The sequence below is a fragment of the Temnothorax longispinosus genome, chromosome 9 (assembly GCF_030848805.1).
Source record: "Temnothorax longispinosus isolate EJ_2023e chromosome 9, Tlon_JGU_v1, whole genome shotgun sequence".
NCBI classification, from domain to species: Eukaryota; Metazoa; Arthropoda; class Insecta; order Hymenoptera; family Formicidae; genus Temnothorax; species Temnothorax longispinosus.
The window spans coordinates 15,352,760-15,367,683 of record NC_092366.1 but is presented as its reverse complement, the minus strand read 5'-3'; the positions used below and the strand labels follow the sequence as shown (position 1 = coordinate 15,367,683).

General features: G+C 44.5%; 1 long non-coding RNA gene across 3 annotated transcripts in view; it reads right to left on the bottom strand.

Moving 5' to 3' along the window:
• Positions 1-14,924, bottom strand: part of LOC139818571 (uncharacterized) — a 187,820-nt gene that overhangs the window by 159,158 nt on the left and 13,738 nt on the right. Inside the window, exon 3 of one of the 3 annotated variants that reach the window (XR_011733447.1) lies at positions 10,144-10,161. The exons of the other annotated variants lie outside the window; for them this stretch is intronic. This is a non-coding gene — a long non-coding RNA (uncharacterized lncRNA). The remainder of the gene's footprint in view (positions 1-10,143; positions 10,162-14,924) is intronic. 3 annotated transcript variants of the gene reach the window in all.

Below are 14,924 nucleotides of genomic sequence, written 5' to 3'. Positions count from 1 at the left end.
AATACGAAGCGCGCGAGCCGGAGTCACCGAAGCTCCGTGGGTGAGAAGCTAGGCGCGCATTGCGGGATTATGGCGATAAATAAAGCGCGTCAGGCAGAAAAGAGAGAGGCGAATAAAGGCGAAAAAAGAAATGGGCGAATGGAGGAGTAAATACGAGCGGAGTAGATCGCGGCGCCCGCGCGCGAGAACGAAAGAACCGAACGCGGTTGATTGAGACATCGGTGGAGCAACTGTGACAGTTATCTGATTCATGGATATGCCGAGTGTATTTTATGCCGTACGACCTATGAATACAGATCGATCGGACACAGCGTGGCGCGACCGTAGCGAAGAAAATCATAGCTGCGCCTTCGCGCGTATATGGGTTGTATCAATTACGCGCGTGTATCGAGAGCCGCGAGACACACATAACCGAAGAAACGCGCTACGAGGGGCGCTAGGAAGTCCGAGGAAGGAAATAACGCATTGGGATTCATCGAACGTGCCGGCGGCTACCGGTTTCGCGAGGATCCGCGACACTCCACGACGCTCGATAACAATCTACGTGATAAATCGCCGATTTGTATCCGCGGTTCCAAGCGTCCGCATTAATTCACGGACCGCCTTTTTCAGGGGACCCGCGGGACGGGAAAACATAAGTAGACGCTTCGTCGGATTTATGGGCGAATGGACAGCGGAAGATAAACTGTCACGAGGATTACGGAACGCGCGCGAGGGACATGGAACAGAGCAGAATTTTGGCACGGCACGCTGATAGTGACAGGTGCTGGATGTCATTACATCTACACGCTATATCTTTTTGTAACACTTCATGTTTGTTCTGTCAGCCAAAAACTGTAGCTTCGGCAAGTAATATTTTTAGCGTGCTGCAAATAAATAACAACAAATTCAATCGCCCTTTTTACGTTTTAACATTTTTACGTACTCTCGCGCAATTGCGTTGATCAAAACGGAGGAGGAAATATGCTCCGTTGGATAGTGCGAGAAGCGCAGACAAATAGATAAAGCCACACGATATCTCCGAGGCAACGTTGCCAACGGAGCACGTACGAAGATTGTACTAATTAATGCCACGGGACCGTGCTGCGGCTTCGGTGATGTGCTGTTACTAGCAACGGTGCTGTTACTGTGATAATTACCGGTAGGACGTGAGACTTCGTCTTAATTTGGTCTACCGGTGAAAATTATTAACGCGCAACGTCGTACGCGATGACCGAAATATTCGCCATGTGATAACGAAGATCAGAGGTCATTCTTCCTCTTTTTGTTTGATATAAATTATGTTCAAGATTGAAATATAAACGAGTGTTCCAACTGAAAGTGAGCGAAGTATTAGATGAATAATCATACAAAATACGAGGTTAATCTTTCACTTACATATTTATCGCTATCATTACTTGCGGAGGATTCTAACAATCTATTCAGTTCCCCTATCATGTTTGATATATTATTCACACACAGATATAATCGCTCGCGCACGAAATTATGTTATATAACATGCTTCTATCATCGCAGTACTACAAGCTTTTAATATCCTTTAACGCATTTAAAATTTTTCGTCTTTCCAATTTATCGCAAAATCATTGTTGGTTGAATTAATAAATCGTATTCATGCGCGATTTTGGCGAACGGATAAAGTGCTGGCCACGTGTTTTACAATTCCAAATCCTCCCAGTGATATTCTCGGCTTCCTGTTGATGTGAACGACGGGCAGCGCAATTAACAGGTAATTCGCGCGCGGAGATTCCGGAATCTCCGTGACGCCTCATGTTTACGTAAACTTCCGCGCGGTCCCCTTGAGCGATCGTTCGGTAAGCACGTTATCTCGGAGAAGAGGCCGCAGTAAAATCGGTCGTTCGACCAGCTGTAACCCACGCAAATAAAAGCGCTAATGGAAACGTGCCGTCGGTGGATGCACCGTCGACGACATTCCCGACGCTCGACGCGTGTCCTCGTCGTCTCCGTCGTCGTCATTGCCGTCGCCGTCGCCGTCGCCGTCGTCGCCTTCGTCTCTGTTGACAAGCGCGGATAGCTTTCGGGACATGTGACGAGCACGTGTCCCGAACGAGAACATATCGGCTTTCGTCCTGGGATTAGTAAACCACGGCGGAGATCTCTCCTCGCGCCAGCGAACTTGACTGCGGCGTCCCTGAGTTTTACTTTTTGTCACCATGTGCGGCGTCCCGACGCCGTTTAAACTTCTCGTCATGCGCCGTGATGCGTTAACACTCGTTTATTTCCATATCTCCACCCCCTCTTTCCCTCGCTACTCAAGTGATAATTATAAACCGATCGGAACTATCCGGTCGATGAACTCTTTCTTGGATAAGACCCTTGCCCCGCGATATCTAGCATAAGTGAAGATAATATATAATTGTATTACGTAATTGCGTTTCTTCGAATTTTCTAATTTTTATTTCGAACTTATCGAGACTTTGTATCTGAACGATTTGATAAATATGATTGTCTGAAAACTGTCAACACTGCAATCAGTTGATTCGAGCTCTAGTATATACATAACGTATATTTGCGCATGCAGTAAGCAAAGAGACGTGAACCAATTTCTGCTTGGTCGAGAGAAATGAGCACCGGTGGCCAGTAATGAGCCAGAAAACTGGCGACAGCTTCGCTATGCACTCTATATTCTATTCCAACGAGATGGGGCTGCGATATTGCGCTATGTTTGTCCGTCGACGTGCACATGCACATGCACGTACACATAATCACACGCGTGCTTTAAAGTGTATACGGGTATACGTGTGTGTAGTGCGCATGAAGGCCTATAACTCACGCGACTGGCCCGCAGGCTCGTCTTGTTAGCGCCCCGCAGAAACCGAACTGAGATTCTCCTAACTATAATACGGTCTCCTCCAGCGATATACACAGGGTGCCGAAGGCATCGAGGTGGATTCGATGCGAGGAAGGAGGAAAGGGTGGAAATCGACGATGGAAAGAGCACGGGGATAGTGCCAGACGATGTAAAGGATTCGAGAATGGAGAAGCGGAGAAGAATAGAGAACTTTGTGCGCGCGCGGCGAGAAAGAGGCGAGAGAGGAGGAAAGAGAAGAAATATAAACCCTCCCTCCGATCTTCATCCTCCACCAACGCGCATAAATGCATAGCTATCTCCGGATGCATCTTCACCGGCGGAACGACCGAACGAAAAGAGCGCGTTATCGGTACTCCGACCTGATAAATCCCCCGAAAGAATAATGAGTCGACATTATTCATGCCGGCCCGTCAGCGTCGCTCGACCGGTCCGCTCTCTCGTTCTCTCCTTCGCTCCCGTCCGTTTTACCGAAGGCAACCGTTTCGGCACTTCGCCATTACGATCCCCGAAAACGAGCGCGGGAGAGAGATCCGCTCGTAGAATCGACCGGACGATATTAGGACAGCGCTTAGCTGGATCAACTGGAATTCGTTTGAGGCACGGACGGAGCGGAGGGATCGGGCGACTGGTTCGTTTGATCGATAGCGCGCTCTGACTTTTGCCTGATACCCATTCCCGGAGCAGAAAATGTTAGAATGACGCGGAAGAATCGTTCGGCCCACGATTTACGTGAAAGATTTTTCAAGCAGATTCAGATTTTTATGGAAAAAAAGCGAGTCTCTTTAACTTGTATGTAAGTCTCACTTTATACTTTACACTTGTTTATTATTACGGTCATAGCGGTGCGTGCTAAGAATAATCAGAATAATCAGAATAGCAATCATATCATCGTGGAATATCGTAAATTTAACGAGATCTTACATTAGCGAATACACGCGGCGCGATAAGGATTTCTAAAATAAGAAAGTACAAGTTAACTTATTCACTCGTGAATTTTATTAATGCCAGCAATAACCACTCTTTGTTCTTATTTGTCTAAACTTCTATTTGTGGCGCAGTTGCAACTAGTGAGGGGCGAATTCACGGCTGCCGTGACCGCCGTGGTTCAATTTCCGTTTTACCAAGAGAAACAACGCTGCCCTTTCCCCCCGTCCCCGCCGATGCTCGATATTACTAGATTCGAATTGCCTATCCTCCCGCTCCGTCGCCGGTCCCCGAATACACCCGGCACCCGGCATCTACCAGTGACATTGAGTGACACGTTTAGCACATCCGTTTTATTACAACTTCCCCTTTCGGGCTGCGGCCTCTCTCGCCAATTTGGTCGCGCTATAAAACACGTGGCGACAAATTCGGCACTCTACAATCACTGGACTACCGAGAGACCGATCGGACTTCCCTCGGTCCGCATATCGACGACACGAACTTTGAGGTTTGTCGCTTGGCTCGCGGTCAGAAAGAGGCGAAAGATCCCAGGCTCCCGATACGAACAATGAATTATCGTGGCAAACAGAGATTCAATTTTCCGCGAGCGTCCACGAAGAAAAATCAGATATGGGGGGGTATCTCTTCTCCCCGGTGCGCGGTGTGTCAAACTTGGGCGCAGATATAAAAGTCGGCTACGATATTTTATACGAGCATGTCGGCTATCGACCGCGTCGACGTAACCCGATTGCCGATAAGACCGCGTGAACGGTTGGCCACAAGTTGGAAGGAGCTTTTTATCCATGACACGCATCTACGGAATGGAGAAACGGCGGCGGCGCAAAAGCAGGCAAAAGGGCGAGAACGAGGCCGGCGGCCGTACCTTTTGCCTCTTCTCTTTGGACGCGCCGCGTTATTTAGTGCCGAGTATCGCAGCACCATGCTTAAGTGCTCCGTTGACTTACATCCCTCCGTACCGAGCCGGATTAAAGGAGCGAAATATTTTTCCGTCAAGAAGCGTGATGGAATATCATCGCATAGCGGAGCAATTAAATGTATTAGACGCGACTAGTCATGTATGAATGATTTGATCATGTCATGAACACATTTTATCTAATATGATACTCTGTTGTAAAATATTTGTATTACATCAAATTGTTATCTATATAAAAAAAGCAGAGAAGTTAATTCAAATTATATATTAAGCTCTATGAAAGCAAAAAGCAAGAATATACATATCACTCGTGAATAGCAAACAATTCACTTTGCTTTCTTAAATCAAAAGAATATTATGATCATCTCCACTTTAAGTACATTTAAGATGCGCGTTGACGGATCATACAGGAGAAGGCCATATGGATCCAAATATGGCGATCCGTCCGATTGGCTGCTTTAGGTGGCTACAGACTTGCCCATTCCTAAGCATTCGAGATTGGTATGACGGTGGGCTGAAAACGCGAGGGTCGTCTTAACACGGGCTCACACACATGTTCTCAGAGGAGGATAGTGCGCACGAGGTAAACGTCGAGAAAGAAGCGAGGGAGGCCCATTGGTTGGAATGGAAACGACATTCCATCAAACCAAATTCCATCTCACGTATATCAAAGCTGCGACTAACTTCTTTCTATTCTATCTTTTTCCCATTCTCTGAATTTGATTGGAGCATCTCTTCACCCCGACTAAAAATGTGTAGGACGCAAAACTATTTGAAGAAACGATATATGTTTGCAACATTCAAATTGATAATGTCTCTAAAATTCGTAAATCCAGTCGGGTGGACCAAACCAGTGTTTGCTCTTTCACGATTAGTCGAATTTCTCTCGTTCGCTTTTAACAAGATATCCACATTTCGTGGGGATTCTCCCGTCTCGTTACGATCACAAAGTGCTGCGCTAAACACAACTTCGCATTTAAAATCGCCACAATGCAGCGATTTACTCGTTGCACATAAAATGACAGCAAAAAGAGACGAGAAACATCTTATTTATAATGGCATCAATTAGCAAACCAGAGCATCCCCGAGGGACGGTACAAACGGGTCGTTTAATGGCGTTTTACTCGTGAGAGTTGTGAGCTCCTCGTGATCTCTGGGAGATCAGAGATCGATGTGGAAGCGTTAGGCTCCGACTATGAGAAAGGTCGGTGATGCGATGGCGAATGGGTACGTTGACGTGACTCGATGGATGCATTTTTAACGTAACCAAAATAGCGGCGGGATCGCAGCTTAGAATAGCTTTCAAAGTGAGCGAGGGAAGACGAGATAAAGGGATTTAAAGAGAAAAATAGCAATGTAGAAAAAATGAAGCAAAAGAGAGAAAGAGACAGAAATTGAAACAGACAAAACAGCGACAGCTCTAACAAAGACAACGACGATGACGACAACTGTAATTCCATTTCCGAATACTGTTCTCTTGTTTTCTCACCGTTTTATTTGAAAAATTTCTAAAGTTTCGAATATTATATATTTCTTATTATATAAAAAATGTAATACTATTAAAAATTATATTAGTAACAATTAAGTAATTGCCATAAAAATGTCATAATATAACACGCTTGAATCTTTTATAACGCAAGCAAGTAAATATGAGCTGGCATACGTAAGGTCGCGGGAATACGTTTACAGAGCTAGAAGTTTCCGAGGTCAGACCGTACCTAGAGAGCGACACGACGATGGCAATATCGACAGTCGTAAAGCTAACCCCTTATGGCGGTGTGCAGTACGCCTCGCATAGCACGGTCGCTATCTCACGAGAGGCCAAAATGAGAGTGAACCGGCGCGGCGCGGCGGATGGAAGAGGGAAAAGTTGCGTTGCCTGATATGCAGATAGAAGAAGTAGGTGTTTGAGTATGTAACGTCGCACGAAAGACCCGTCGCGTGGGCGAGACGTCCCGTTACTTTACGATTATTTTATCGCCGACCGTCGTTGCTGTCGCTGCGAAGTCACCGAGGAAAAAAGGAAAAGAAGCGATCAAGGTGAAATGAAGGGATAAGAACGTGTAGCTTTCAGTACCGCGATACGTAGCATCGCTACATTCGCACTTTGACGAAACAAAAGTTCGTAAAATGTAGAAAATTGCGAGCTACGTGACACATGATCTACGTATGATCTACGAGGCATTAATATGATAACGAATGTATACTTATTTATCAAAGGATGTCTTATTCTATTCGACACAATATTTAAAAAAAAAATAAATGTTTAGTTTACCGTAAGTGAAATTAAAATGTATGAAACAGAAGTAACGCGAGGCAATTTACATATTGTGTATTAGAGCAACAAACGTAGTATCGGTTACGAGGACGATTAACGTAATTCGAGATGGGAACCGCGGCGCGTGGACAGACGATCGTACGACCTCGTAAATCAATGCATGCTCAGATTGCGCTCGTATTAGTGTCGGTTTTACGGCGCACTTAGAAAGATAGATTAAGTGCGCGACCTTAGCACCAATCAATGGAACCAGATTACCGATGGTCGCGGTTAACGATTAATGTTCCCGCCCCATTAAAATTAGAATGAGATATTTAAAGCGTGACTCGCCGCGATCAAACCGATCGTCGATTCAGGACGTTGATCCTTCGCGTGTCAACATCACGTGCCGGTGTTGCTGCTGCTGCTGCTGCTGCTACTACTCGGAGATTATGTAAAAGATATTTTAAGGCTCGCGACCCCTGTCTCTCTCCTCATGATTAATGAAGAAGACGAATTTATAGAGGTACCGTTAAGCGACGTCAAGGTCACCATGGTGTCTTAACGTCGCTTCGAGTAACATTATTCGTTCTGTGGATAATATTTAAGAGCCTCTCCATTACTTGCATATCTTTAGCGCCATGTGTAATATTTTTTGTGTGATATTTAATACCTGAAATATATATTCAACATCGGAATGCCGTAATAAGAGATTATTTTAATCGTAACTCCGATATTCTTATCGATTTTTATATGCAAAAAGCACTATAAACTCATCTACCATCAATTTCCATCGCACACGCGCACATAAGCGTCCACGAACGCGAAAACAACGACTACAACACGGAACCACGACTGCAACGTCGTCGCGTATGTAAATGCGCAGAGGCACCTGCAGTGATAAATTGATTATTCCCGACCCTCCCTCTCGAGTCTCTTCCTTTTCCTACCGGCGGTTCTCTCGAGGCCTCTTGAGCAACGTGACTGCTCGATCGGCCTGCCTCTAGGTCGCATTATAATAAATACATAATGTCGATACTTTATATTTTACGCAGGCAGAATTTAAAGAATACCGTAAACGGCACCCTCGGGCATTGAGCCTGCAATTTCGCAAATTTCTTAAGTGTCCAAGATACACGGAGAGGATAGAAGGCGAGCTAACTGTTGCCTATGTATTACGAAAATTGATCTCATTTTTATTTCAAGCTCAAATAAGATCGCACTAAAAAATAAAATATTAATGAATATAAATTACTAGAAAGTATTAATCCAAATTCTTTATTATTTACATAAATTTACTTCTCAAACGAAAAAATGCAAATCATAAGATTCAAATTTCGACTTAAATTAAATTTGAAAAATGTTGCATGCCGAATTTCAATTCAAAATGCACATTTATATTACAAGAAAATTTTACATTTGCCTTTTAACTATACTGCATTGTTATTATCGACTCAGGCGAGAAGATACAAGGCGGATCAAAGCGCGGCGCGCGGACACGTGATCGTGTCACTTTGGTAACCGAGTCAATACGCCATTGAAACACTCGATGCCGAGTCATCGAGTGCCTCGTAGCACGCGTTGCATGCGGATTGCATCCGCGAAGGGAAGATTAGGGGCGGCAAGGGGAGGGACGGGATTGCATTGTTTCTCTCGCCGTGGCAATCTGTTGTCGGCCCTCTTCACTCAAGTGTCCTCATTCTCCCTTCACTATCACTACACCACCAGCACCACCACCGACTATCGTCACGGCACGGCGTCACTACCACTGCAACCGTCTAGTCTCATCGTCCATCGCGCCGCCCGCTACTTTCATCGAGTGCTTAGACTTTTCGACCACCCTCGAATCGACCCTTCGAGCAACAGCGAACGTCGCTACGCCACTCCCCTCTGCTTCTGACTGTACCCTTCAAGCACCGACAATTAGTTTCCCATTGACCTATACCGCGGACCCTCGATGGTACACCTCGCGAAAGAATTAAACCGGAACAACAAACAAACAAAGGGCCGCTTAATTCAAGGGTAGCGCTGAAAATCAACCTGTATTTATGATAAATCAACCTCTATTGTTACCCGTTATCGCATTGATCGAACACACGATTTGAAATTAAACATGAATTTTTAAAATAAAATTTTTTTAAATATTTCTATATCTATATGTTTTATCAGAACATTTAATGATAACATATCCAATTTTAACAAAGAATGATTAAAAATGAATTGGAGTACCATTATACTTGACAAATACTCGCGCGTTAACCCCTCGCAATTGTGGCTCGAAGGAGCTACGACCTCATTATCGAATCGTACACACGATCGGCGTTTACGACGTCAGTTGGTGCTGGTCCACGTGCATGGTTGTATGTGTTTGACACCGCCGATACCAGGCGATACCAGTCGGAGGCACGTGTTGGTCGTGAGAGCCGGTGTGTCACGTCCGGCAGGTAGTCCGGTAGTGTGTAACACACGGGACGATCTCCGCGCGTCTCTTCTGTTCTCTTGCCGTTGTAATTAAACGCGAAGGAGCTCGAATAAAAGTCGTGCGGGACCGCTAATTAATGATGCCGAAGTGTCGAAATCGAGTTGCAGTATTTCACCGAACTCCGTTAGATCCTACTGAATCGTTCGCGCCGACGTCAAAGACGGTCGGTGGCGGTGGCGGCGGCGGGGAGAAAACGCGGAGACAACCTCGCACCGTATAGATTCTTGGGACACAGGCAACTAATAGAGCGGAGTGAGAAACAAGCAGCCGAGGAGATAACGGCGAGAGGTCTCGCCGCCTGGTCCGGCATAATAATTTGTGCGCGCCTCATTCTCGGTGGTGAGAAGAGGAGAAGGGATGAACGAAGACTGAAAGCTTGACATCTCAATTACGAAGAAAATCTCGATAAAAGAAGTACACGTGATTAGAAGCAGTGGATACTATTAAGAAAAATGTTTATGTAAGAATTTTTGAAAGTTTCTATATAAACCCTGCCATCTCCAAATGTAATATAAATAACTAAATAATATCATATCTCAACATCGCTTTTAAAATTTATTGCAACTTTTTGCGTTATCGTATCGCAAATTTGTTTATAATTTCCTTCAATGTTATAATATGTATATCGTGATACATTATATGTATATCATAATACATGTACACATCATCCAGCATAAAAAAAATTATCTAATTATTTTACTTAGAGTATTACTTACTTTTTAAGCAATACTCAACTGGGATCCATCGTACGCATGGAAAAAAGAAGAAGTATGAGAGAAGAGCGTGACTGGAAAAATACAATACAAGCTCTTATGTACTTATAGATTATGTGCAATGGATCCCATGTATAATGGAATGTAATGCCGCAATAACATAATGTAGCGGTAACATTGTTTCAAGCATATACGAGGCCCCAACGCAATCAAGTATCTCGACGCACGTCTTAACAGATGCACCTCTCTCGTACCATGTTCTTTAACGTGTCGTACTTTAGTTCACTACTCGAACATTACTCGGCGGTTCGATAGACTCGCCCTATCGCAAGAAGTACATAATGTGTCGAGGCATCGACACATAACGAGAGATCGTAATGTCTAATGTCTAAGGTCAATATTTTTCAGCGGAGCATCCTTGTAATAAGATATAAAAAATACCACATTGTTACGAGAACTCACGACATCTATTGTCTAACGATAAATTTTTTTTAAAGAGAAATCGCGATGCTCTATGTTGCCGTGAAAGGACTGCCGTCAAACGATGTCGGCGCGAGTTACGCGGTAGAAAACAAAATGCAATTAACGACAATGGCCGCGTCTGTTCATTAGCATTTTTTTACGTGCTCGCTCGCGGCCTTTGTTCTATTTTCATTTCGTTCCATCACGGCGATCTACCGGCTCTCCTCTTTTCTACGGCCAGCCACTTCGCTTCATCGCCGGTGCGCGCGCTTCATCCCTTCGCCTCTTCACCTTCAGCGTCCATTGTTGTCGGCGATGGCGGTGCGCTCATTGTGCTCCGACACAATAATAATTGCGCTAATGATCGCGCTCGAAAAGTGCTTCGTAATCGGCGGGGTAGGGACCCTTTCAGACTCTTTAGCCCGTTCCTTAAAGTAACTACCAACGCGATAAAACCTCCCGCTCGATAAGAAAAAAAAAGAAAGCAATGAAAGAGCTACAAGTCAAAATCTACGCGTGCAGTAAATGATACACGCGGACAATCGGGATGACTTCTTGAGAATAGTACTATTTTTAAATCCACTCTGTATAATCGATTATATGTCGCTCAAGTAAGATATTAAACTGCTAAAAAAAATGTCATAATAAAAAAAAACAAATAATGCGGCCACAATCAAACACGCAATTTACATAATCGACTAAACGGAAACCGATATAGTCGATATACAAAGATGCAAATACGCCCGGAAGCGATCGTCAGGATCGAGAAGCGGGAACGAAAGAAGGGTCTAGAGAAAAAGGGCCGTAGATCCATTTTCTCGCTTCATTCCACGAGCGGTATTCGCGTCGGTGCCCGACCACATATTAAAGGGATAATGTAAGCGCGCGCCCGCTCGCTCGCACGTGTGTGCACGAATCGTACGTACGTACCTAGAACGTGCGTTAACGTACGAAAGCGGGTAGGATACGCCACGCGGGGCACTCTCTTCATTTCCAGGCTGTCACGAGCAGAAGAAGATTTGGCCTGCGTTTGACAGCCCCAGGGTCTGGGTTGGGTGCTGCTGCTGCTGCTGCTGCCGCCGCTGCTGCTGCTGTTGCTGTTGCTGCTGCTGCTGCTGCTGCCGGGGCTGGGCCGTAGGTTGAGAGAATCGTGCAGGGGCATGCTGGAGGTGGAGGGTACACAGTCGAGAGGATCAGCGCGAAGGGACGAGAGAGAGAAAGTTGGCGTGTGCCGGTACTACCGATTATACCGTACTGCATCGTATTGTTACATCGCGAAACCCACCCCTTCTACGTTCCCCTTTTCTCTTGCACTCGGCTTTAACTCGCCCTCCGCTAGCACTCTCTTCCAGCAGTATTCATCTCTCTCGCAAAAAAATTGTAGAAGCGGACCGATACATAGTTTGAAATAGAGTTACAATACGTGTCTCCTTCCTTCGGAAATATCAGCGAGTACCTCGTGTCTCTCTCTTTCTCTCTTTTGCAAAGAGCGAGATACGATCTCTTGGTAAACTTTTCGTTTTCAATTAGTCGGCTACTAGACCCGTTCACCTTTATTGCGTCCATTGTACGATATATTCTTAAAAATAAATGCTAAAATATGATCGCGCAAAAAACAAATTCTGCTGAGGCTTAAATTGAATCATCAAGCAAATGGAATACTCATTGGAGCGTGTTGTTGCGCAAGAAGCCGGGTGTGAAGTCGTAATTACTTTGCATAGTAATAGCCTCGGCATCGTATCTGCATATACGAAGGTTAAAAGAGAGAACTCGCTCATCGATGTGTAATATGAGGCTGCCATGACTTGACTGGTATTGGAAAGAGTACATTAAAAATATTATATATCCTAAAAGGAAGTCTAAAAGAGCATCGAGCAGCATCTGTAGATAATTAATTGTACTATAATGTACTTATTTTCTCTTCTTTAAGTCTGACACTTTACGCATTATCTCTAAAGAATATTATTTCTAATGGATCATTCTTTACATAACTGCAAACACACAAAAAACTCGTACCTTTTGTTGTTGAGTTGGATTATAATAATATAAATACAACTTATATGTGCGTTAACTATTATGATTTACTTCAGCAAGTCCTTTGAATAACGAATCGTCGACCAAATTTTTATACAAAAATATAACAATAGCGTTGCACCTTCGATAAATTATTCGGCATGAATTACGACAAAAGCCGGTGGATGGGATGACACGAAGGGAAGTCAGAAGAACGGAAGTAAAAACTAAGAGGAAAAAAGATTCGGGAGTGCTGCGGAGGGTGTCCGGAATCGAAGGACCAACGAGATTCCCGATGGAAACTGAAAACGCGTATGGAGCAGACGGGTTACGGGAGGGCAGATGCAATGACGGCTGCTGTTTAATATCGGTGCCGCACATGGGCGCACTCCGAGACACATTTCACTAATATTGCACCAGCCAGCCAGCCAGCCAGCCAGGCAGACAGCAGCCAGCAAGCAGGCAGCTAACGGAGACGGCGCACTTTCCAGCGCACGCTTTACATATCTCTCGGCGCATTAATATATTCAACACATATGAATATTGCAGAGAGACCGAGAAACACGTAGGAAGCGAGATAGAGAAAGAAAAACGGGACAGAGGCAAAGAGAGAGAGAGAGGGCGAGGGAGGCAGGTAGAGATGATGTACTCGCCAGCTAAACCATTGTGCCTATCTTGGGCTTCATGAAATCTGCAATTCTCTCGCTTTCGCTCTTTCACTATCTCCTATACCGCTTTCCCTTCGCCTCTCTTTGTTCCGCGACAGAGCTTTGTGCTTTGTGCCTCTCGCAACTCTGGAACTATTTCCGTGGCTTTGAATAAGGAACTAATGAATACGAACTGTGGATGGTGGCAAGCTTATATATTCCCTTTATAGCTTATATATATATATATATATATATATATATATATATATATGTGCGTGTGTGTGTGTGTGTGTGTCACACGTCGCGTACATTTCTTTCGCATTCAGGCTACTTCATTTCTTTTCCCACGTATAGTTGCAACAATTGTATCGAAGAACAGTGATCACAATGAATACCTTTGATCTTTAAATGTAAGAAGTTAATAAAGTCTATATACAACAGAGACGTTATCTTTAATTATTTTCCTGTTGTGATCATCAACTACTGTAGTTAAAGACAACTTTGTATCACCCCGAAAAAAATGTTTTTCTATCTTTTACTTCTATCAACTATCTTCATTAATGCGTTTCCAGCTGCATCGTGCAGTTTCGGCGAGACATTTTCGAGCGAGGCGTTTTCTGCCTCCATGGGAACCAATTACCCTTCCACCCTCTTACGAGAATGGCCGACCCTCTGGGCGATGGTCGCCGGTATACGAAAGTCCGGTACGCGCGTGTGCATACGTTCGAGAGTCGCACGAGTACAACGTAGCGTGACAACGTAGCGCTACGCGTGTACATATTATAGTATACACGCATATATGTATACATATACATACAATCCGTGTATGAAGTCACATTCACGCATGCTTCTACACAACAAACGCTTACACGCGTAGATGTTTAAACATACACACATAATAATACATGTATATACATCATATATGTATGTTTATACGTATGTATATATGAATATATATATTTATATATGTATATATGTATATACACATGTGTGCGTGTATGAGTGAGTGTGCATACAGACACATACGTGTGCTTATGTCCGACTCCTTGGCAATAGACATTGGAGAGGACAAGAAGGAGAGACGGAGAAAGACGAAAGAGCCCGAGTGAGAAAAGGAGAGAGAAGCAACAGTGATGGATCGTCCAATCAGTGCCGCGAGATGAAGCACGAGAGAAACGGAGCGAGCGAGGAGGCGAGACCGGAGGAGAATCTTCTCCACCTATGGCACGGTATACGCGATGGACGATGAAAAAAGAGAGAGACGAAAAGCGACAGAGAGAAGGAGAGGTCATGGTCGGGTCGGTCTCTTGCTAATCGAAGAACACGAGGTGGCCCTGTGGCGGCTCTCCGTGCGAGAGAAACTCTACCTCGGCTATTCTCCTCCGCCATCACCTATCGCCGGGCCAGCTATTGTGTAACTTGCTCTCGACCAGCAACGAATTCTCTTCCGCGAGGCCTATAGTCGTGATGAAACTTCCCTGACATTATCCGATAAAGTCCCAATTAGCTCGTATTTCGAAATCACTTGCAAAACTCGAATATTCTTTCTCTTTCCATCGCTGCAAAATTTTTATTTCTTTTATTTATTTTATAGTAACCATTATCTCACATTGTATCGTTTATGATGTATTCTACATTAAAATTAAAAGCAAAAAATGGTGA